Raw genomic sequence first — 24,080 nt, forward strand, 5'->3', positions numbered from 1 at the left:
AATCAACATTGGAGTTACTTTTACATGCTGGAGGAATGATGACAACATGGCTGAAGAATTTCTTTTAGACAGGTAATGTTAGTTTTTTAAAACTATTTTATTTATGCAAAACTTATGTAGATGTTGTCATTACGAAAAGGTTGTTTGCATAGAAGGGTTGTTCAGCCACTGAAATCGTGCGGCAAAAGACTGATGTGACTAATATCAATTTCATAATTTACCTTTTATAGCATCGATAATGTACATTTTTATTTAGTTTAACATCAAAACATACGTAAATAGCGCTATTCCACCTAGCCTGCTTTACTGAGCTAAAGTTGGTTTTATATTTACATTGGTTCATTTTTGAACAATGACAACCTGTGATGTGATTCCTTTATTGTTTACCATGCTACTCTGAATATTTGGTCTGAAATAGCATGTAAGTATGGCTTAGTAATATGTTTAATTTCTGCACCCCGCCGGCCAACCACTAAACATACTGCATTCACTTTAGGACAAAGCAAGTGAGAGAGTGAGACCAAGTTTTGCTAACTATACAACTGTAAACATAATAGATATAATGCAGTTTTTGTTCAGAATTGTAGTATTATGAAGTACTATTAAGTTTTCAAAATGGTCAATCTAGTGCAGAGATGCCCAAAGTTGGGCCATTGTAACCTTTGATTTAGCCCATATCATCTGAGAAGAGGAGAGTGAGAATGGGTGAGAGGGTTGAGTGATGCCTTTAACACAGTAATCGTCATTTCTAATTTGATGAAACCTTGTTTGTTTGGTTTACTGCAAAATAAAAATTAAATGTTTCAGTTATTTAAAATGTAAATATTGTTAACCAATGGAAAGAGAAATATGCAGAAGTCATCGGTGAGCAAATAAAGGCAAAAACTAACCAAATAGAATAAATAAATCTGGCCCTGCTCTGACCCACACAATCAGCTTTTGCTTGGCCCACATGCCGCAGTGAATTACGGTACATGACTGGACCAACTCTTGCTTCCAGACAAGGGCCAAACATGGATCATCTTGGCCAAGTCTCAGCCAAGTTAATAACCCATAACTGTGCCTGAACTTGGCCAGATACTGTATATTGGTGTGACACGACTGCAATGATACTTATAAACCAATGAATCATTGTGCTTTAGGCGTGCTATTGGTGTGCTTTTTCTCAAAGCGACCTGATTGGTAGAATTTTTTTCTTTATTTGAAAATAATAAAATGTATTTTAAAAGTTGGTCAAGAAAGGCCAAACTTACATGGCCCACATATCAATTTTTAACATCTGGGCCAAATACTGCATTTTACATCTTGCCCAAGTATTGTGTGCCACCTTAAAGATGGTGCCACCTCTGCCAAACCAGGGCCATGTTTGACCCAAATGCTGTATTCCAGTGCCAGAGGAATGCCTGCTGTGCCAGATTTATGCTAAATTTGGGCCAGAATTCTTTGCTACCTGGGTATTGTAATTAGTTAATATAAAGCAATGTTTTACAGTCTTTTTTTAATAATATTTAATAAATTAGGCAATTACCTATGGCAACTATTACCTTCAGCCCACTAACCTCAAAAACTAGGTTTTTGGCCCTTCATAAGAAAAAGTTTTGGCACCCCTGATCTGGTGGATTGTCTACTGTCATCTTTAAGATGCGCGTTTGTGATTTTAAGAGGTGTGGCTTTAGATGGCATAATATCTTTGTTTTCAAAGATATTATGCTAACGCATAGCATTTTGGCAGATCACCTAATGCACCTTTACGTATTTATTAATATTAGCATTATTAATATATGACAGTAAATATATTTTTTTTTATTCAGTATTACATAGTATTAGCATTACTCAGCATTACATTTTCAAATCTTTTTCCTGCAAATTTTTGTAATTATTAATCATTTTTGTAACTTTATTTTTTTAATTAACGTACAGAAATTGTAAAAATATGCAGTTATAAATACAACAAATTGTAAACAGCACAAAAATATTTTAAAAAAATCAAACCAATGCCAGGGTATTAAGAATGAAAATAAAGTAATAAAGTTACATCTTAAAGAGACCGTTTTAATTGCATTTAGGATAATAGAGTTCAGGATAATTTCCAAATAATGGAAACTCTTGAAAAGCTTCTGAAGGTCAATCCTGAAAAAACATTCAAAAAAGGTTTAATTAGACAGTTGATGTACTGTTTCTTGGTGTGATTTTCTTTCTTGGGTGAACTATCCCTTTAAGCAGGCTAATATTAGACTGAAACACTTGTATGGCCATTTTCTCTCTTTCTCTCCTTCAGTCATAATTACTGTTATCTAATAATGTCACACTCCTCATTCTGTCATTCTCAGTCCTTCCTGTCCGATTGATTTCTATCGCTTGACCTCAACACAATAAAACAAATCCAATATAACGGGCACCTCCTCAGACAGCCATATGCCACCCTTTAGAGGTCAGGAGAGTTTTTGTGAGCGGACACACATTCTGTCAGTGTGAAATGAGAGGCCCGGTGCTCCGAACAGGACAATAACTACTCCTGAGGGACATATCAAGGGCGGGAATTTCTGGCCCACCCAGTAAATCAAACTATACTGTACAATATGGTAGGGAGGAACAGGAAATGTCTGTGATGTTTGACGGAGGTACGTGTTCACAGCAGGCAAATGAGGAGTCAAGGTCTGCTGAAGAGGAAAGGAATGACTTGTTTGAAAAAACATACAAATCATATTAACAGAGCAATCGTAAGAGAATTTGTTTTAATTGCTCAAAGTGTGCTTCAGTCCAAAGACATGCGTTATAAGTGAATTGAATAAACAAATTTGGCCGTATTGTATGAGTGTGTAAGTGTTTCCCAGCACTGAGAGTTGTACAGATAGTGCTGGGTTGTGGCTGCAAGGGCATCCATAAAACATGTGCCAGGGTAATTGGTGGTTTGAAAATATTTGAAAATATTAAAATGTATTTTAAAAGTTGGTCAAGAAAGGCCAAACTTACATGGCCCACATATTTTTTTAACATCTGGGCCAAATACTACATTTTACATCTTGCCCAAGTATTGTGTGCCACCTTAAAGATGGTGCCACCTCTGCCAAACCAGGGCCATGTTTGGCCCAAATGCTGTATGCCAATGCCAGAGGAATGCCTGCTGTGCCAGATTTATGCTAAATCTGGGCCAGAATTTTTTTGTACCTGGGTATTGTAATTAGTTAATATAAAGTAATGTTTTACAGTCTTTTTTTAATAATATTTATTAAATTAGGCAATTACCTATGGCAACTATTACCTTCAGCCCAATAGCCTCAAAAACTAGGTTTTTGGCCCTTCAAAAAAAAAAGTTTTGGCACCCCTGATCTGGTGGATTGTCTACTGTCATCTTTAAGATGCGCGTTTGTGATTTTAAGAGGTGTGGCTTTAGATGGCATAATATCTACAAAGTTTGAACACACCCAAAGGCTACCAATCACCTCTCATTTCCCACTTTGCCAGATACATATTTCAGATGGGGGTGACACTGTCGCCTCATAGCAAAAAGGTCACCGGTCCAAGTCCCAGCTGGGCCAGTTGGCATTTTTGTGTGGAGTTTGCATGTTCTCCCCATGTTGGTGTGGGTTTTCTCTGGGTGCTCTGGTTTCGCCCACAGTCCAAAGACATATTGTAAACGTGGTTTGAATAAGCTTGAAGGGTGTCCGCTGTGTAAAACATTTGCTGCATAAGTTGACAGTTCATTCCGCTGTGGCAATGCCTGATTAATAAAAGAACTAAGCTGAAGGAAAATGATTGAATGAACATATGACAAATGTAAAGAAGTCTGTGACTATTTCGGTTTGAACAATCAGGTAAATTTAGTGTGTTACTTGTCAAGGTGGTCCTAAAAATCCTAATCCTAATATACTAAATAGTCCTAAAACAATATAGTAAGCAAAAAAAAATTAAAACAATGCAATTGAATTTGATACATTTATATTTATATTTTTGCCCGTATATATTTGTTTTATATTTGTTTCTCTTTATTTACATTTAATTTAATATTTTTCCCTCAACATAATATTTGGGTATATTCGTTTTTGCACTGTTATCTTAAGTTTTTAATTAATAATTCCTTACATTTATATAGCGCTTTTGTGGACACTCAAATCACTTTACACATTTTTAGGAGGAATCTCCTTATCCAGCATGAATGTGCAGCCACCACCTGAACGACACAACGGCAGCCATATTGCGCCAGACACATCAGCTGATTGGTGGTGGAGATGAGACAGAACGATGAAGCCAAATATGATATGGGGATAGTTAAGAGGCCATGATGGACAGAGACCAGTAAGCAAATTTGGTCAGGAAGCCGGGTTAAACCCTTACTCTTCTTCGAAGTACATCCTGGGATTTTTAACAACCTGGGGTGCGTTTCCCAAACAACAACATAACTCGTGGCTGAACTATCATAGTACAATGCATTGTTTGGGAAAAGAACGATGTAGTGAGGAGTGTTTCCCAAAACTGTAGTTGCTCTGTCACAGATCCATCATTTGAACTATGTTAGTTATAATGCAAAAAGTCCATGATGACGTTCTAAACAAGTGGAGTAACAATCTCTTTAGAGAAATTCTGTATAACTTTTTTGTGCATTGTTTTTCACACCCACAGATTAATTTTTTTAAATCCAACATTACTTTTAGTAAAAACATGGACTGGTTTTCCATATTAATTGAAATATATAGAAATATATGTTTCCTTTGCAATTATTATTGAGAATATTCAATATTTTTTATTCTACATAAACAAACAACCACTTACAAAAAACAAAAAGTTAACACATATTCTAATATCATATATAAATCAGCACGTTAATGGTTTTAATTTATAGTAGGCTATTTATTAAGAAACTATATATATATATATATATATATATATATATATATATATATATATATATATATTTTAAGTAGTCTTTTGTTTTGTTTTATGTCAACTTTTACAACTTTGACACATTTAAACCATTACAAAAATTTTTTTGCATATAGTCCCAATCCAGTACATATCCATGTCGTAATAAATAGCCTAGGCTACTATAAATTAAAATTAACTCATATATTTGTTTCTTTGGAGGCGTAAAATAGATTGTGTTTTCAATAGGTCACCTATAGCTTTTGTCGTGAGTCACGGCTGCGTTCAAAATTACATAAATGATTCAAAGTGCACTACGAAGAGTTCGCAATTGTCAATATGAAGATCACTAAAACTGAACTGTAAAAAATTATTTGAAAGCAAATTACATGTAAGAGAGATGACTTTCATGTTTTTAATTATTATTTAATGTTTAAATGTTGGAAAGTTTTAAATAGGGCATAGTGGGGGTGGGTGGAACTATGATTCTAACTACAGCTTTAGAGTTGTAGTTGCAAATGTTCAAGTTTGCGATGCAGTTTGGGAATGTTTGTTGGAACAATTGATTTGGAAAACACCCAATCAACAAACTATGTTTATAACGACGGAAATCTGACACCTTAGTCTAATGATGGTTTTTGGAACTGCACCCCAGATCAGGACCTCGGGTTAGGGTCTCATCCAAAAGACGGTGCTCACTGAGCACTATAGTGTCCCCATCAATATACTGGGGCATTACATTATAGGACCCACAGAGACCGCAGGTTAAGCACCCTCTGCCGGTTTCTGGCAGCACCCTAACTTTTCTATGTGTTCCATCCAGGTACTGACCTGGCGCAGCCCTGCTTAGCTTCAGTGGGCAGCAGGTGAGAGTTGTAAAGAACAAGTTGCCAGCATTTTGTTAGATTAATTCCCGTATTGGCTTTGGTACTGACTCATATAATTTATATGTAATATATTATTTTAAAGCTTTTAATATAGAACTTGAATTAAAAAGAGAGATCTGTCAGAGCCGCAATACTCATTTATGTTGAGCTGTATAGCAGTATATGAAAACTAGCATTTACTGCTCAAATAATCTAGAACTAAACAAAGATGAGGAAAGGTATAACAAAATTCAATGCAGTAAAGAAATATATAGATGTGTGATATCTGGAGCAAGAGTTGCAGCAGCTGAGGGTAACAGTAAAAATGTGTATATGCAAGTAAGCACAAGTGTATTATGCTGGTTTCACATTGTGAAATACTGCAGTGGGTCAGCAGATGTGTTTCTTCAAATTTGTCCCTGAAGAGGTTTTCAGGCACCCGTCTTCTCTCTCATGTGCACACACTCTAACACACACACTTACAAACACTCACAATACGTCTCATTGGAAATCACTGGCATTGATCCAGCCTAATCAATAGAGACACACTGTAAAAAATTGCTGTTAAAAAACGGTCAGATTCTACAGTAAAATAATGTTTTTTCACTAAAACAGTAATATTCTGTTAAAAACAGTGCTTTCTGGGTAACATTTTTGTTTTCGAGAAAGTAACCAACTGCAGAAAACTGTGAGCTAACAGAGTTCAGATTCGATGTTTTGAAGTCTGTGTTTGAAATCACACTTTGTGTCCTTGTTCACTATTTCATACACTAGTTAACTAATATAGTTCACCTGACAGTTTTAATGAACACTAATGAGTGAATTCAGACACTGATGAACACCTGCTGTTAATAATTACAATTACTGAAGAAAATAAACAAGAAACACAAACAGTGACTTGAGTTACAACATTAAATAAAATAAAATAAAATAAAACACCTTCAGTCTCAGCAGAGGATCATTAAACAACTCCACAAACAACAGCAGACACACTTATTACTGACTGATTTGACGTCCATACAATTCTCATTGAGATCCAACAGAAATTAAGGAGTTTTTTGTGTCACCGTAATGGAGTGAGGGGCTGATTTAGTTGGGTTCTTCACCCTTGAACTCATTACAGAAGACTCTCCAATTGCTGCAATACAGAGTTTATAAAATGTTTGTACTATAGCAATAAAGTTGGGAAGTCAATAAATAGAGAAATCTATTTGTTTGAAATTAGTTCTGATAAATGTTTTGGTATAAATCTGGATGAAGGACCTCATGCAATAGATTTTATGCTTAGTTGCAGGTATTAATTTAATTAATGAGAAGTGGAAACAGAAAAGATACCTCCGTAATTACTTAACAGTTAAGAAATAACATACAAAAACAGTTCAGTTACGACAACTACACACTCAGACCTCATGAATCTGACCTTGTATCTCAACAATGGTAACATCTCAAATGTTTCATGCTGCAATGCATGCTGGGAGTGGCACTGTACAAATATCCCAGCATGCATTGCGGTATAAATAAATGTTGTATAATGGTCTAACGGTTTTCTTTATTTGTGTTTGATTCTGCTGTTGTTTATGTTTAGACTTTCAGTTGCCTGTTTGTGAGTTAAACTGTTAATTTTGTTAAATTTGTTGTCACCATTATTGAGGTTCATATGCTGATTATTGATGTCTCTTTGAGTGCGATTTACACCATAGAGCAGTGTTATTGTCCAAGATATTCTTTAAAACTTTCAGAAATCTTTGTCATATATATATATATATATATACACATATAATGTAAAACAATAGATTTAACATTGAATAGGGGCAGTACATTTTATTATACTAAATGAGAACAGACTCTGCCATTTAATAGCAACATGAACATCACCAGATCTTATTTAGGTTTTTGGCTGGCTTGTCTCAACAAAGGAGCTTTTTAAACAAAGTTCTTAACAATTGCAGCAGCCAAGATATATAATTGTTAAAAATGACAGAGTTAAGAGCCCAACTAAGCAAACTCTGTTCTCCATGATGGTGACGTAAAACTTTAACTTTTTCTCAAGAAGAACTTTAGTAAATGTTATACAAAAATACATGTATTAAGTAATAAGCGTAGCTGGTGATGATGTTTGTAGAGTTGTTTAATCATCCGCTGATCATTTAAATGATTTAATCATTTGTTGTTCTTGGTTATTTCATTATAAAGCTGTGACTAAAGTTTTGTATGTTCTGTTCTTGTTTTTTCCCTTCAGTATTTCTTCATTTGTTCATTGTTAATCCTCAATTATCATTTAATTAGTCAGTTAATTAATGAATTTACTTCAGCTTTGCTCCATGTTTCTTAAACACTCAGTAGTGTGGACACTTCAATTAAAACTGAAGTATAGGCTCTGGGGTTTAAAGGGTTAAAGGTGTGAGAGGTAAAAACACAGTGTAAAAATGTATTTTAACAGTAATATACTGTTGATTTACACAACGGAAGTAGACTGTAAAAAAACAGTATATTGCTGGCAACCACAGCTGCCAGTAGATTACTGTTAAATCAAGGAAAAAACAGTATTTTACTGTAAAACCTGAAGCTAATTTCTTCTGTCTGTCACCGTTGTGGAGGAGAGTAGAGCCAGTGTATAAGTTAAAGATGAACAATGAGCTGCTGATGTTATTCTGCATGTTTCTTTATTTAAAGATAGCGGCTGTTTAGTGGCTGATGCAGTCAGAATCTCTCTGGTGATTCCAGATTTACATGTATGTGTGCTGTTGTGAAAAATAAGACATTAGAGTTAAACCGAACTTTTCTAATTAACTAAAATAAGTTATCATTATAAGTATGCTTCTAAACATATATAGCACATTACTTCATAAACTCATTCAGCAGTTGACCTAGTTGAGGCAGTTGCTTTCAGTGAGCAAAATGAGTTCACTTGAGTATTGTGTAAATCAATGTATTCCATGTATTTTTACAGCAACATACTGTAAAATAACAGTACATTGCTGGCAACTGCAGCTGCCAGTATTTTACTGTTTTTTAACGGGACAATTTTTAACAGTGCATAGAGCTACTGCTGCTCAGTAAGGTTTTACTAATACACTCCACACCAGCTATGACCTGCACTCACAAACACACTGTTAGTGTACTGCGTTTGTACCAATGGCATTTTTGTCCCTTGAGGCTGAAGTGATTTGTTTTTTCATTAATAGTATGTTAATATAATGCATTAGCTAGCTAATGTATTCGCTAGTTTTATATAAAGTATTGTTTGCTAGTTGAATGTGAAGTTTGCAGTCAGCGTCTTTGTTTTTAAAGACATGCTGCTTTTTTTTCAGTTAGCATGCATTAAAATGGATCAAAGTGACGCGATGACATTTTATTACAAAACGATATTGTTTCACAGTATGTGTGATAATGTTTTTTTCTTCTGGAGAAAGTCTTATTTGTTTTATTTTACCTAGAATAAAAGCAGTTATTAATTTTTAAGTGAAGTTTTTAAACTAATTTAAAGAGGATCACGTGATATAATTGACTGCAGCTGGCCACCTATCTACACTCATTAGTTAGCCAATCAGATCTATGCTAACTCACTATAAGTAGCCTAGCTAGATATTACTCTCTTATCTTCGTTTTCCGAAGAAACCCCCCATCCACCCCCTTTCTCCTCCTTTTCTCCTTTTCAAAAAAGGGGAGCTCTTGAGAACCACCTGATCTCGTACTCCCCTCACATGCTCTATGGACCTTGCGGGAGCCCTGGGCTCAACTATCTCCGAGCTCAGGGTTCTCTCCCGGGACAGCATGCCAAACCTGCTTACAGTTGTCAAGCAATATCTAAGTGTGAACTCTTGAAACATCATTTTAAGGAAAAAATTATTAGCCCCTTTAAGCTAATTTCTTTTTGATAGTCTACAGAACAAACCATCGTTATACAATAACTTGCCTAATTACCCTAACCTGCCTAGTTAACCTAATTAACCTAGTTAAGCCTTTAAATGCCACTTTAAGCTGTGTGACAGAGCAGGCCTCAGCTCGCTCTGGTGGGGAAAAGTGGGTTCGGGGACCACAAAAAAATGATGGCGTACTCGATAGCACTCTAGTGCAAAGTGTTTTATTTACAGTGCTGGCAGGTGAAACAGTCCACAGTGAAGAATATGTATACACGAAAGTGTTCAAACACCAAAAATCCAAAATAACAAAGTAATAACAAAACAGAAAAATAAACATGAAAAAAAAAAAAAATATATATATATATATATATATATATATATATATATATATATATATATATATATATATATATATATATATATATATATATATACATTTATATATGTGTTTGAGGTTCCACTGTAACGCTTTAACAGACTTGGTTACAAGCAAATTATCTTGGGATTTGGTCGCTTGCTTTTATAGGCCAAACTCCCGCCTTTTTTTGGGTCCTACCACTTTAGGTAAGTATTAAGTACAAGTACTTCCATTTTCCGATGTAAACATTTAACACATAATTTGTCAACTAAACAACACAAATAAATCTTCCCCAAACACTTAAACACTTAATGTCTATAAAATTTAGGTACAAACCGTCTGTACCACCCCACAAGTCCAAGAAATGACCTCACTTCTTTTCTTGTCCTTGGTCTTGGACTCTGGCAAATGGCTTTGAGTTTGTCCACCTGTGGTCTGAGCTGCCCATTGCCTAGGCGATACCCCAGGTAGTCCGCATGTATTTGTTTGAGCTGTGTGCTGCTCACTCAGCAGGGACAAAGCTCCACTTTGTCACAAGCTGCATAGAAGAAAATTTTAGTAAAATATTATTTACTGTCATAATGGCAAAAATAAAAGAATTCAGTTATTAAAAATGAGCTATTAAAACTATTATGTTTAGAATGTTTTGAAGTAATCTTCTTTCTGTTAAACAGAAATTAGGGGGGGGGAAATAAACAGGGAGGCTAACAATTCTGACTTCAACTATGTATATATATATATATATTTATTTATTTATTTATTTATTTTTTTTTTTTTATTTTAACACCTGGTTAATTTACAATCATACATGTTTTATTATGCATTTAAAATATCATATGTTGTAGTATGATTTACAAATAAAGTTGTATGTGGTTAAATTTCTACTTAAATAATAAATTATGTGGGATGAAAATGGAACACTTTTTCATTGTTATTTTGACTTTTTAATTTCAGGAACAATAGTTCAAAAACTGAAGTAGACACTTCACTTGTGTTTCACTTTCTTCATAAGTGAGTAAATTCACTTTTGCCAATTTAATTTGACAGAGACATAAAAATACATGTCTCAGATTTGATCCATAATTTATTTGTTTAGTTTCTAATAATCGTTTGACATTATCCAAGGTACTAAATGTCTTGCCAGTTTGACCCGCAATCACATATTTGAAATGGACTTAGTAACATCAGCCAATCAGAGCTACCATATAGTGTAAATATCCTGCATTCACACTGTGGTGTCATTACATTACACAACATTAACATCTCCAGGTGATTGGCTGAAAAAAATATTTATAAATTCATTTATATTTCAAATACCAGTCATTAATAATCATTCATTCATTCATTTTCCTTCTGCTCAGTCCCTTATTAATCAGGGGTCACCACAGTGGAATGAACTATTCCAGCATATGTTTCACTCATTGGATCCGCTTCTAGCCACAACGCAGTACTGGGAAACACCCATACACCCTCACACTCACACACACACACACACACACTAATACACTACGGTTAATTTAGTTAATCCAATTCACCTATACTACATGTCTGTAGACTATGGCAGAAAATGAGAACCCATAGGAAAACCCACACGAAAATGTGCAGAAAACTCCACAGAAATGCCAAACGACCAGGACTTGAACCAGCTACCTTCTTGCTGTGAGGCAACAGTTCTAACCACTGAGCCACCGTCTCCCCTGCCCTATTAGTGTTCACAGAGTATTATTTTAATTGTACATTATAATCATGATCACAGAATGCAATCATTGCTTTATTCATATTCATGTTTCTTGAATATGCAGTACCATCATTACCTGTATGTTTATATCATCCTAGAGGTGCAATTTGGACATTACTTTTACATAATAACCATCGATAACCATTGTTCTTAAGTCTAATGTAGAATCAACCATTCTTTCTGTAAAGCTGCTTTAAAAATAATAAACAAAATGAAAATGCTATACAAATGAATATGAATTGAATTGAGATGCATTCTAAAGATACTTTCTCAATAGACCTTATTTTTACTGTAGAGTTAATCAACAAAAGACCTATAAATAATCCGAGCATTTCAATTTTATAGGCCAGAATGTAAATAAACATCCTATTAAGTCTTCATCATTTGACAATTTTATGATGAGCAACCACTGTATACAATAATGTGAACTTCTTAAAAGGCACTCTAAAAGTTTAAGTCAATAAATAATTATTCACAGTATTATAAAGTGCCCATGATATCAATATTGTTGTTCATTATCACAATATATTGATTGATTATTGAATATCAGCATATATAGTGAATTCTAAAGACTGCTTTCTCTATAGTTTTTTTTAATCCATTATTCCCATTCATTCTTCTATTCCACCTTGAACCCACAGCGTGGCAGCACTGAGTGTTTGAGATCATCTTCAGTTCACTGTATATGTGTGTGTGTGTGTTTGTGTGTGTTTGTGAGATCCTCTGCTCTGACAGAGATTTACATCTCTAGTTCATCTGTTCATCAAAGAGCCTCATCATGTTGGCCTGCGGGAGAAGGAGATTACCAGCATGTGAGTGTGTGTGTAGAGAGAGAGAGAGAGAGAGAGAGAGAAAATCACCAGCCTGTGGCAAAAAGCAAACCTCTTCGGTAATGACAATCCACAACTTCCACTTCTCTCAGTCTGAGTCAGGATGTGTGTGAGTGAGCGTCTGCGTCCTCTGCATCTGTATGTCTGTGATATGGGATATGTGCTGTTTCCAGGTGGGTGGGCAGTCCAGGCTCTCTGGGAAATACACTCAGCCCAGCTGTTGATGTGATCCTGGACCTCTTTGAAGTGCGCCTATCGCCCGCCCATGTGCACACCCTCATCCACACACACACACACACACACACACACACTTGCTCACTGAAGAAACTTCCAGACCTCTCCATGCCAGTCAAAGCATTAATAGCTGTTTTGACGCTGTGTGCAGGTTTGCGTGTGTGTGCATGTGTTTTGGTGTGTTTCTGTGAATTTGTGAGTCATGTTTTAGTGTTTAGGATAAACTGGGACTGATGTAATAGAGGCTTAAATACCAAATTTCATAGTTTGAGATGTTATGATTGGGTTGAGATAATACTTTAATATATTAGGTGATGTACATCCTTTATACATTTCCATACAATTAGATAGTATAAATAAGTCTTAATGCATGAAAATATATCTGCTTTCAGAGTTTTTTTAAGGGGTTCAGAGCTTGTTCTGCCTTGCCTTATGGAAAAAAAAAAACATTTATTTTATGACTATGTAATGATTTTACTATATATATTTGTTGAAATCTTAAAAGTGTCATTATATCTAAATTATAAAGCAGCAATTATCTAAGCATAATAATTATGTAACACTTTTTAATCAAATTAATGAAATGTGTATGTGCAATACTGTCTTAACTCTCTTAACCTTTATATTTATTACAATCAAATCACATTTATTGAGTAATTATTGAATTATTATGTGAAAAAAAACATTTAATTATGATTATTTAATGATTTTATTAATCAAAGTATATGATTGAGACCTTAAAAAGTGTCAATATAGCTGAATTTAAAAGCAGCAATTACCTTTTAGCATAATAATTAAGTAACACGCTTTTTAATCCACTTCAATTCTAATTATTACAATATGTATGTACAATACTGTTAAGACAATATCTCTTAACCTTGATATTTATTACAATCAAATCACATTTATTGAGTAATTATTGAATTATTATCTGTAAAAAAACATTTATGTTATGGTTATTTTGTGATTTTATTGATCAAATTATATTTGTTGAGACTTTAAAAGTGTCAATATATCTGAATTCAAAAGCAGCAATTATTTTTAGCATAATAATTATGTAATATATGTTTCAATATGGTAAATATAAGACAATTTCTTGTGCACCTAATCAGTATTGTTGAAATTATATGTAAAAGAATATATGGGAGTGAATATTGGCCACTAATAATTGACCTTTGCCATCAGAGGAATATTTGAAATTTTAAAAATAGAAAACAGTTAAGTTGGCATTTCTGTATGGAGTTTGCATGTTCTCCCCGTGTTCGTGTGGGTTTCCTCTGGGTGCTCCCGTTTCCCACACTGTTAAAAATTGTCCCGTTAAAAAACAGTAAAATACTGGCAGCTGCAGTTGCCAGCAATGTACTGTTATTTTACAGTATGTTGCTGTAAAAATACATGGACTACATTGATTTACACAATACTCAAGTGAACTCATTTTGCTCACTGAAAGAAACTGCCTCAACTTGGTCAACTGCTGAATGAGTTTATGAAGTAATGTGCTATATATGCTTAGAAGCATACTTATAATGATAACTTATTTTAGTTAATTAGAAAAATTCGGTTTAACTCTAATGTCTTATTTTTCACAACAGCACACATACATGTAAATCTGGAATCACCAGAGAGATTCTGACTGCATCAGCAACTAAACAGCTGCTGTTTTTAAATAAAGAAACATGCAGAATAACATCAGCAGTTCATTGTTCATCTTTAACTCATACACTGGCTCTACTCTCCTCCACAACGGTGACACGCAGAAGAAATTAGCTTCAGGTTTTACAGTAAAATACTGTTTTTTCCTTGATTTAACAGTAATCTACTGGCAGCTGTGGTTGCCAGCAATATACTGTTTTTTAACAGTCTATTTCCGTAGTGTAAATTAACAGTATATTACTGTTAAAATACATTTTTACACTGTGTTTTTACCTCTCACACCTTTAACCCTTTAAACCCCAGAGCCTATACTTCAGTTTTTATTGAAGTGTCCACACTACTGAGTGTTCAAGAAACATGTAGCAAAGCTGAAGTAAATGAATTAATTAACTGACTAATTAAATGATAATTGACAATTAACAATGAACAAATGAAGAAATACTGAAGGGAAAAAACAAGAACAGAACATACAAAACTTTAGTCACAGTTTTATAATGAAATAACCTGAAGAACAACAAATGATTAAATCATTTAAATGATCAGCGGATGATTAAACAACTCTACAAACATCATCACCAGCTACACTTATTACTTAATACATGTATTTTTGTATAACATCTACTAAAGTTCTTCTTGAGAAAAAGTTAAAGTTTTACGTCACCATCATGGAGAACAGAGTTTGCTTTGGTTGGGCTCTTAGCCTTGTCATTTTTAACATTTATATATCTTGGCTGCTGCAATTGTTAAGAACTTTGTTTAAAAAGCTCTTTTTTTTGAGGCAAGCCAGCCAAATACCTAAATAAGATCTGGTGATGTTCATGTCGCTATTAAATGGCAGAGTCTGTTCTCATTAGTATAACAAAATTTACTGCTCCTATTCAATGTTAAATCTATTGTTTTACATTATATGTCTATATATGGCAATGATTTCTGGAAGTTTTTAAGAATATCTTGGACAATAACACTGCTCTATGGTGTAAATTGCACTCAAAGAGACATCTATAATCAGCATATGAACCTCAATAATGGTGACAACTAACAAAATTAACAGTTTAACTCTCAAACAGGCAACTGAAAGTTGAAACATAAACAAAAGCAGAATCAAACACAAATAAAGAAAACCGTTAGACCATTATACAACATTTATTTATACCGCAATGCATGCTGGGATATTTGTACCGTGCCACTACCAGCATGCATTGCAGCATGAAACATTTGAGATGTTACCATTGTTGAGATACAAGGTCAGATTCATGAGGTCTGAGTGTGTATTTGTCATAACTGAACTGTTTTTGGATGTTATTTCTTAACTGTTAAGTAATTACGGAAGTATCTTTTCTGTTTCCACTTCTCATTAATTAAATTAATACGTGCAACTAAGCATAAAATCCATTGCATGAGGCCCTTCTTCCAGATTTATAACAAAACATTTATCAGAACTAATTTCAGACAAACAGATTTCTCTATTTATTGACTTCCCAACTTTATTGCTATAGTTCAAACGCTTTGTAAACTCTGTATTTCAGCAGTTGGAAAGTCTTAATAAATGAGTTCAAGGGTGAAGAGCCCAACTAAATCAGCCCCTCACTCTATTACGGTGACACAAAAAACAACAAATTTCTGTTGGATCTCAATGAGAATAGTATGGAAGTCAAATCAGTCAGTAATAAGTGTGTGTCTGCTGTCGTTTATGGAGTTGTTTAATGATCCTCTGCTGAGACTGAAGCTGTTTTATTTTATTTGATTTTATTTTATATTGTAACTCAAGTCACTGTTTGTGTTTCTTGTTTCTCTTTCCTTTAGTAATTGTGATTATTAACAGCAGGTGTTCATCAGTGTCTGAATTCACTCATTAGTGTTCATTAACTCTCAGGTGAACTATATTGGTGAACTAGTTGATGGAATAGTGAACAAGGGCACAAAGTGTGATTTTAAACACAGACTTCAAAACATCGAATCTGAACTCTGTTAGCTCACAGTTTTCTGCAGTTGGTTACTTTCTCGAAAACAAAAATTTTACCCAGAAAGCACTGTTTTTAACAGAATATTACTGTTTTAGTAAAAAAACATTATTTTACCGTAGAATCTGACCGTTTTTTAACAGCAATTTTTTACAGTGCACAGTCCAAAGACATGCACTATAGGTGAATCGAATAAACTACATTGGCCATATTGTATGTGTGTGAATGAGTATGTACTGGGTTGCAGCTGGATGGGCATCAGCTGTGTAAAACATATGCTAGATAAGTTGGCGGTTGATTCCACTGTGGCGAACCCTGATGAATAAAGGGACTAAGCCGAAGGAGAAGGAATAAATGGATGAAAACTGCTATGTAATACACTGTAAAAACATGCTGGGTTCCATATAATACCTTCATGTTGTCCCAACAAAAATAGATAAAGTTAATCTAATTTTTTTTTTATAAATTTAAGTAGATTGAACAATAAACAATTAAGTTGTCCCAAAAACTACAAGTATTGTTGATTAAACTCATTGCAAATAGGTAATTATCAAAAACTAATTTGAGTGTGCTCACAGAGAGCTCGAAAGATTTATTTTAAAAACAGAAATCTATGATCTATGTAGAATTATATTAATGTTTGTTTTTAATTGAGCCGTTAAAATTCATTAGCACATCCTTCCAGTGGCCCATTTTTTAAACTCCTGGTCAAATGATTGGTTTTAAAAAGCTGTTTTAACCTTGCAACTCAAGATAAGACAAATTCAATTCACCAGTGTATGCGTGTAATCCTTGTGTCTGCTCATGTTGCTTTACATATGCATGCATGGTTTTGTGCACATAATTGTGCTCTTAGTGTGTTATTATTCCCATTTCCATCAACTGTATCTGCTGCTGAAATCTCTCCATACCTTCCAAGCATTAGGGTCTTATCATGTTACCATGCACTTCCCAAAACTCTCTTATCTCCCCCTCTAATTCGGCACTAGCAATGCATGCTAATGTAACTTTAAAAAGCTCTTCTCTGAGCCGACATGATACCTGGCCTTACCTGGGCCCCTTGGCTCCCATCTGCCAGTGGTTCCCAGCCTTCGTAACCTCGGTGAAGAGGCCTTTTGTTGGGTCGATAAACCCGTCATTGTCTCCTGTCCCTCTGATTTGTGAACCACCGGGGGTATCAGCATTCAGTCGCCCCCCATCATCCGCAGCAACCAGGCTTCCCTTGTTGCCTCTGCTGCTTTTTCACATTCACCCCTTCTCTCAAGAGCCCTCAGTCTAGCTGAAAGTGATGATGGGATGGAAAGGTTTAAAATGTGTCCGTCACAGTCCTTACACAACCATGGTATTGCAAGATACCTCATCATTACTTTGGTCAAAGTATTCATTGAATGAGTTTTTTCAAAAATTTTATCATCAGATAGGAAGAACTTGACCCATCACAAGTTCTACCACTTACATGTCCAACTTTTTGCTCCCAGCAACACTCCTGATAGCAATATCAGTGAATCAAATTACTATATGATGATTTGATCAGCATCATTTTTAGCACACAATGACTACATTTACATGGACATCAGTGATTAGTTATTTTCTTTAATCTGAATAAGACAATAATTTGATTTAGGTGTTTACACGAGTTGCTTTTTGAATGTTCTTCTCAAGATCCCGTTTTGCATGTTATGCTGTAGCACAGGGCTATTCAATTAGTTTGTCATAGGGGCCAGTTCATGAAAAGCATCCTAAACGAAGGGCCGGAGAGATACAGTATGACTTGCTATATGAGTGATGACACAACTGCATATAAGGGCCCATATGCTGTATTTGTGCTCATTAGGACACCCACGTTGGCTTTTTCTACATTAAAATGTTAATATATTGTATTTTAAAACAACATAATGTCACTGCATTGTCCAATTGACTTTTTTTTTTCTTTTTTTTCTTTTTTTACAAGCATTCAAATGTTGTATTTCGCACAACAAAAGCAGTGCATTGCTGAAGTAGGCTTTTTCTACATTCAGACACATTCATATGTTATGTTTTGAAAAGCAGAACAATTAGTGATGCAACATTATAGATTTTGGTTGTACGATTATATAGTCCGAAGAGTAATGCTGGTTTCACGGTTATCATGTCTAATGTAAACACAAGCTTTGTATTAGGGAAGTAGCTATTAAGATTAACTGTTGTTATCATCTGCGTTCATGCATACATAATCATTTTAATAATAGCTCGTCTAACATATCTTTTGTTGACATTGCACTGAAAGGCACGCACAACTCTCACTGTAAGATGTTTCCTACTGCGTGCGCCCGGAAAGACGCAAACATGTTGCTCCGCTTGTGCGTGCATATTGTCAGATATTCTTACATTACAAATAACAATCTTGCAAGCGGAAAAGATTAATCCGGTGCTAGTTAATTCGGTGTGCGTGCGTAGTAGCCTCGGTGTACATACTTGTAACTTTAAATTAGCGCACAGTTGGCAACTTGTCATAACTTGTCCTTGCAACAGAAATGCAGCTTAGAGAAGCCTTTACGATTCTTGGTTCAGGCCGCGGGCCGCCAATTAAAAAGCCATGCTGTAGCACATAGATCGATTAACGTCATTGTGTCATCATGCTATCCAATGTTTTCTCTACGCTTCATTTTTAAATTTCAACTTTAACTGCTGTTTGCTGAAGTCCTACATGCTGGTAATAGTTTTTAATCAAGGTATTTACATGCCTCAATTCGATTTCTCTTTAGTTAGATTATGACTTTGGTCAGATTAAGGCAGACCTGGGAATTTTGTGGCCCGCTGGACTTCTTTGATTGGCCTGCGTGAAGTATTTATTTAATTTAAATTCAACTGCAAAAAGGGCCTTGCAATGCACATTAGGTCTGATATTGTGAGTCAACATAAGAGGACTTTCACATATAGCATCTTTTGCATGCTCAGTTCAGTTATTTAAAATTGAGAGTGCAAATAGGAAGGGATGCGCATGTGGCATGTCACGTTCACGTTTCCAGGCACTGCGAGTTGAAAAAATCTAAACATTTCAGAGTGCCACGAGCGAACTATGAGTCATGTGACAGGAAGCAACCAGGCAGCTTCACACTTTGTACGGAGTTACATACATATAGTAATAAAGGTAGATTAATTACCTCAGATTAACTATTTAACAAATCCAGATAGATCCTCTCCCAGTGATGATCATTACATCACATATTCATTTCACATTGACCTGACTTCAGTGTACTTGTTCAGCCCAACACAGGCTAGAATTCTCTAACTGAATGTAAAAAAAAAATGAATGAATGTATGAATAAATAAATAAATAAATAAAAATTACTAAGGTGAAATAAAACAAACAACCCCGTGGCATTTATATGAAGTTGATTTTATGATGCTGGTCTTTAAAATACTTTCCAATGGTGACTTCTAACAAAAGTATTTTCAAGCAAAAGTATTTTCAGACTGAGGACTTTTGTAGATGTCTGACAGAAATAAAGTCAAAGAGGTTGGTAATAATTGAAAGCTGTGATGCTGTTTGCAGAGTTGTTTAGTGATCCAATGCTGAGATTTTAAAAGATTTAATGCGTTTCTAAAGCGATAGAAATTTCTCATGGAAGCATCTGTAAAAGACATCTCTTCAATTTTTAAACACATGCTTTCATATAATTTTGTAGTCCACTTTTGAGTTTTGTGATCCTATGGACCCATAACTACCATGTATTATATAATTATGATGGAGCAACATATACTTTTACTTATTTCCAATCAAGCTGGGCTGAAAAAAATTGGTCTGTCAAATTCTATGTACAGTAAATTGCAAATCTGATCACAAAGACAGCTCAGGTTTATTTATTAAAACCTTAATTGTTTTGAGCTTGTCCACTTTTGACTAATTCCAGAGGCTAAAGTCGAAAGTACATTTGATTGGATTACAATCATATAAACACTCATGTGGCTGAATGCATTTGAACAGCCACAGCTACTCTTTACGTACTCTCTAAACATGTGACCATTATGAGCTGGGTTGTAAAAAAGTGAAATAAAATAATGTTTTTGTAGTTTGTTGCATTGTACCAAGAAACATGGATTATGATCAAAATTGAGATTTTATTTCCCACTCATAAGTTCCATTACATGAGTTCATTAATTTAATAATACTTAATTTAATAGTACTTGAGTGTCACACCGAGCAGCCCTGTAAAAGTGATGTGAAACTGAAACATGCAGAATATGGTGGCACAGTGGTTCAGTGGTGAGCACTGCCTTATAGCAAAAAGGTCGCTGGTTTGAGTACCTGCTAGGCCAGTTGGTATTTCTGTGTGGAGTTTGCGTGTTCTCCCCGTGTTGGCATGGGATTTCTCAGGGTTGTCCGGGTTCCCCCACAGTCCAAAGACAAATGCTATAGGTGAAAAATGGCTAAAATGTGTGTATGTGTGTGTGAATGTGAGGCTGAAAGAGCATCCGCTGCGTAAAACATTTGCTGGAATAGTTGGTGGTTTATTCCACTGTGGCGATCCCTGATAAATAAGGGACTAAGCTGAAGAAAAATGAATGAATGAATGAATGAATGAATGAATGAATGAATGAATGAATGAATGAATGAATGAATGAATGAATGAATGAATGAGAAAATTGTCCTGATAAAATTCGAACAGGAGTTGCATTTAGACGCATGTTTGTGCTGCATGATTAAATGGTAATACATCTTGGGTGACCACTTGCATTGGAATCAAAGAAATTGCATGTTAATTCCAGGTGAAAATGGGGCATTAGTTTGCATTAGCTTGCCAGCTATGAACTTTTACAATGCTGAGGAATTGCTATAACTATGCCAGTTCTTTATAGCATGCAGGTGGCAGCAGGAACACTTCAAAAAGAACACATTCTTCTCTCTTTAGACTTTGACTTTCACATCACAACAACTTGGGAAATGAGTTTTGAAGGATGTGTGACATTCGATTTCTCTTTCTTTCTGCTCTCTATTGACTTGCAATGAAATTCCACACTTGAACAAATAGCATAAGCTTCCCTAGATTTCATTCTTTATGGGCTTTATTTTGTTGATTCTCAGCTTGTGGGTTTGTGACCCAAAATGAGGTCATAGTTATATTCCTGTTCTTTTGGTAGCAAATAAATAAATTTCATTTTTAAAAATTGACATATTTATAAACGTATTTTGAGAGGATCATGTGTATATGATTGACCACAGCCGGTCCAGCTTTAGCAAACACATGACTCATCAATCAGACCATTTCTAAGTCACTATAAATAACCTAAGTTCCATACCTCAGTTATCTTTGTCTTGAAGAATCCCCCCTTACACCCCAACTCCTCCCCCTTTTCTGAGCCATTGGCACCACAGATGAGCTCTTAGCCAACAGTATATCTCTTCATAGCAATCCCTAATTTGTCATTAGCCAAATAAGCAGGGGAGTTCTCATGATTTACCAGAACTCAAACACCCCTCTCGCCGTGCAAACGGTGGGGAGCCCCAGGCTTTATAATCAATCATCAGCTTAGTGTGAACTCATAAAATTACATTTTTGGTGCAAATGTAATTTGGACAACAGTTAAGTTTTAGCTTTGGATACATTGTATTTCTTTTTGAATGTTTATTTAAAATAAGCAACATTAATAACATGACAGGCTGTTATTTTTATAATACTTAATAATAACTTAATGATATTTTGATGAAAATGCAGTCTATGAAAATGCGTAAATGAATATCAGTTTTTTGTTTTTGTTTTTTTTTATATATGATCAACTATGTAATTTAATTATTTTGAATGTAACAGTTCCATAATATGCAAAATTATAACCCGGCAGGCTATTATGGGCAGGTTATTCTCAGTGGTGATAAGACAAAAATCATACTTATAAAAGTATTGGTAAAATTACCTTTCCTAAAAATGTGGTGCAAATAGAGTTAAAGTATCTGTTGTAAATATCACTTAAAGTATGAGTAAAAAGCACCATTCAAAACTACTCAAGAGTAGTAGTAGTAAGACGTCAGGTAATCAAATTTCAAGTCTAGCCAGTGTCTAATGACAAAATTATTTTAATGTCCAATGACAATGTCAAATAACGATGATATTTAGTTAATTTTAGTTACTGTTAGAAAGTGGGTAAAATAGTGGTAATGTCCACAAATCGTCATGCTGTAACATCATTAAACATTGATTTTAGGTTTTACATTGACGTCAGCCAGACGTTGGATTCTGATTCTAAATTTTCATTTACCAAACAAACTGCAATGTTCCCAAAACATTGGGGTACAACACTAATGTGAATTATTAAGGCTGCTGAATGTTTAAGGCCATTTTGGTCATCATACAGTTAACATTGGTCATCTTCTCATCATTTATATGCATCTAAACAGTCTTTGGGTCAATGCTTGTGAAGATTTTGGACATCTTCTTTTGGACTTTTTTAATGCTTCCAAACAGTTTGCTGCAATTATAAATCAACTGTGTCTTGAGGTAGTTCATTATGATGCAGTTTACCTTCTCTGTGCGATTTGATTGGACAGGAATTGCTCAATTCCGATTTTTTTTCTCCCATGTGGCATAGACCGGATATGGCCCTTGTTTGTGTAAGCAGGAACAAATCACATGGATTCCGATTTACTCAAATCAAATTCAGGCCTTGTTCATATGTGGAAATTTATCCGATATTAATCGGATCTGTGTTCTCGTGTCTGCAGTGTAAGCAGGTAGATTGGATTTGCCCCTGTCAATGCGAGTCGCGCGTCATTAAAAACCCTAGCGAATGACGTCAAGTCTGACACTTTCATTTCAGAACGGACTTACGCAGAGTCCCAAACCTTCAATCTCATACAAGAGGACTTAAACAGCTTTTATATTGGCATATAACACAGGTATTTACGCATGTTAATGAGAGCGAGAGAGCATCCCCCATGTAACCAATATAAACTAATATAAAACTAATGCATATATCACGCCATGGACATTACATTACATTACATCATTATAAAAGCCTATATATTAAAATAAGATGGACAAATTAGAACCTTTCTGTCATAAACTAATAAAACAGTATAGCAATATCTGCAGTGTAAATGCAGCCTTACAATAGTTGTAATGTGTATTTGTAATGTGTTACTTTACATCACTGGTTATTCCCCAATTTAGCCATATTAGTGAACAAATGCATTTCATGTGTTTAAAATGGTTTATAATTTATTTTAAGCAAATTTCATGATATTTTGATGTAAATTCTGTAGACTACTAAGATAGATCTTAATACATTTTTCTTTCTTTCTTTACATTTGTACACCAAACTACTTTGTTGGTCTGTGTCACCATTCATGTAAATAGTGAAACTGACCACCTCATTTATTCCATAGCCATTTCATTTAAACAGTTTGATCATTAATTCTTACAATCAATGGCACTCACTTTTACTTTACACCTTCCAATGACCTCAAAATCCAGCTAATGTCACTGCAAGGTCAAACTTCACACTGCATTGCATGCCCATCGAACTTCACAATACCAATACTTCAAAGCGAATAAATCCATATGGGTTTAAAACCAAGACTAATGGTTTTCAGCATGTCACCCATACAGGAGCCCCAGTGGGCATAGACTGTCAGTAAGACTGATGTGTTTAACAATCTTTTCCTTCTGTGAGTGAACACTGCACTAATGTTTGGAGGACGCTTGACACTGGCTGAGTCTTGCTCACTCAGCGTTATAGTTAT

At 34.8% G+C, this 24,080-nt stretch overlaps 1 long non-coding RNA gene across 1 annotated transcript in view; it reads left to right on the forward strand.

Moving 5' to 3' along the window:
- Positions 1–24,080, forward strand: part of LOC147846759 (uncharacterized) — a 1,232,122-nt gene that overhangs the window by 698,329 nt on the left and 509,713 nt on the right. The window contains exon 2 of the long non-coding RNA XR_015476495.1: positions 16,327–16,518. This is a non-coding gene — a long non-coding RNA (uncharacterized LOC147846759). The remainder of the gene's footprint in view (positions 1–16,326; positions 16,519–24,080) is intronic.

The sequence above is a fragment of the Danio rerio genome, chromosome 1 (assembly GCF_052040795.2).
Source record: "Danio rerio strain M-AB ecotype USA chromosome 1, GRCz13ab, whole genome shotgun sequence".
NCBI lineage: Eukaryota > Metazoa > Chordata > Actinopteri > Cypriniformes > Danionidae > Danio > Danio rerio.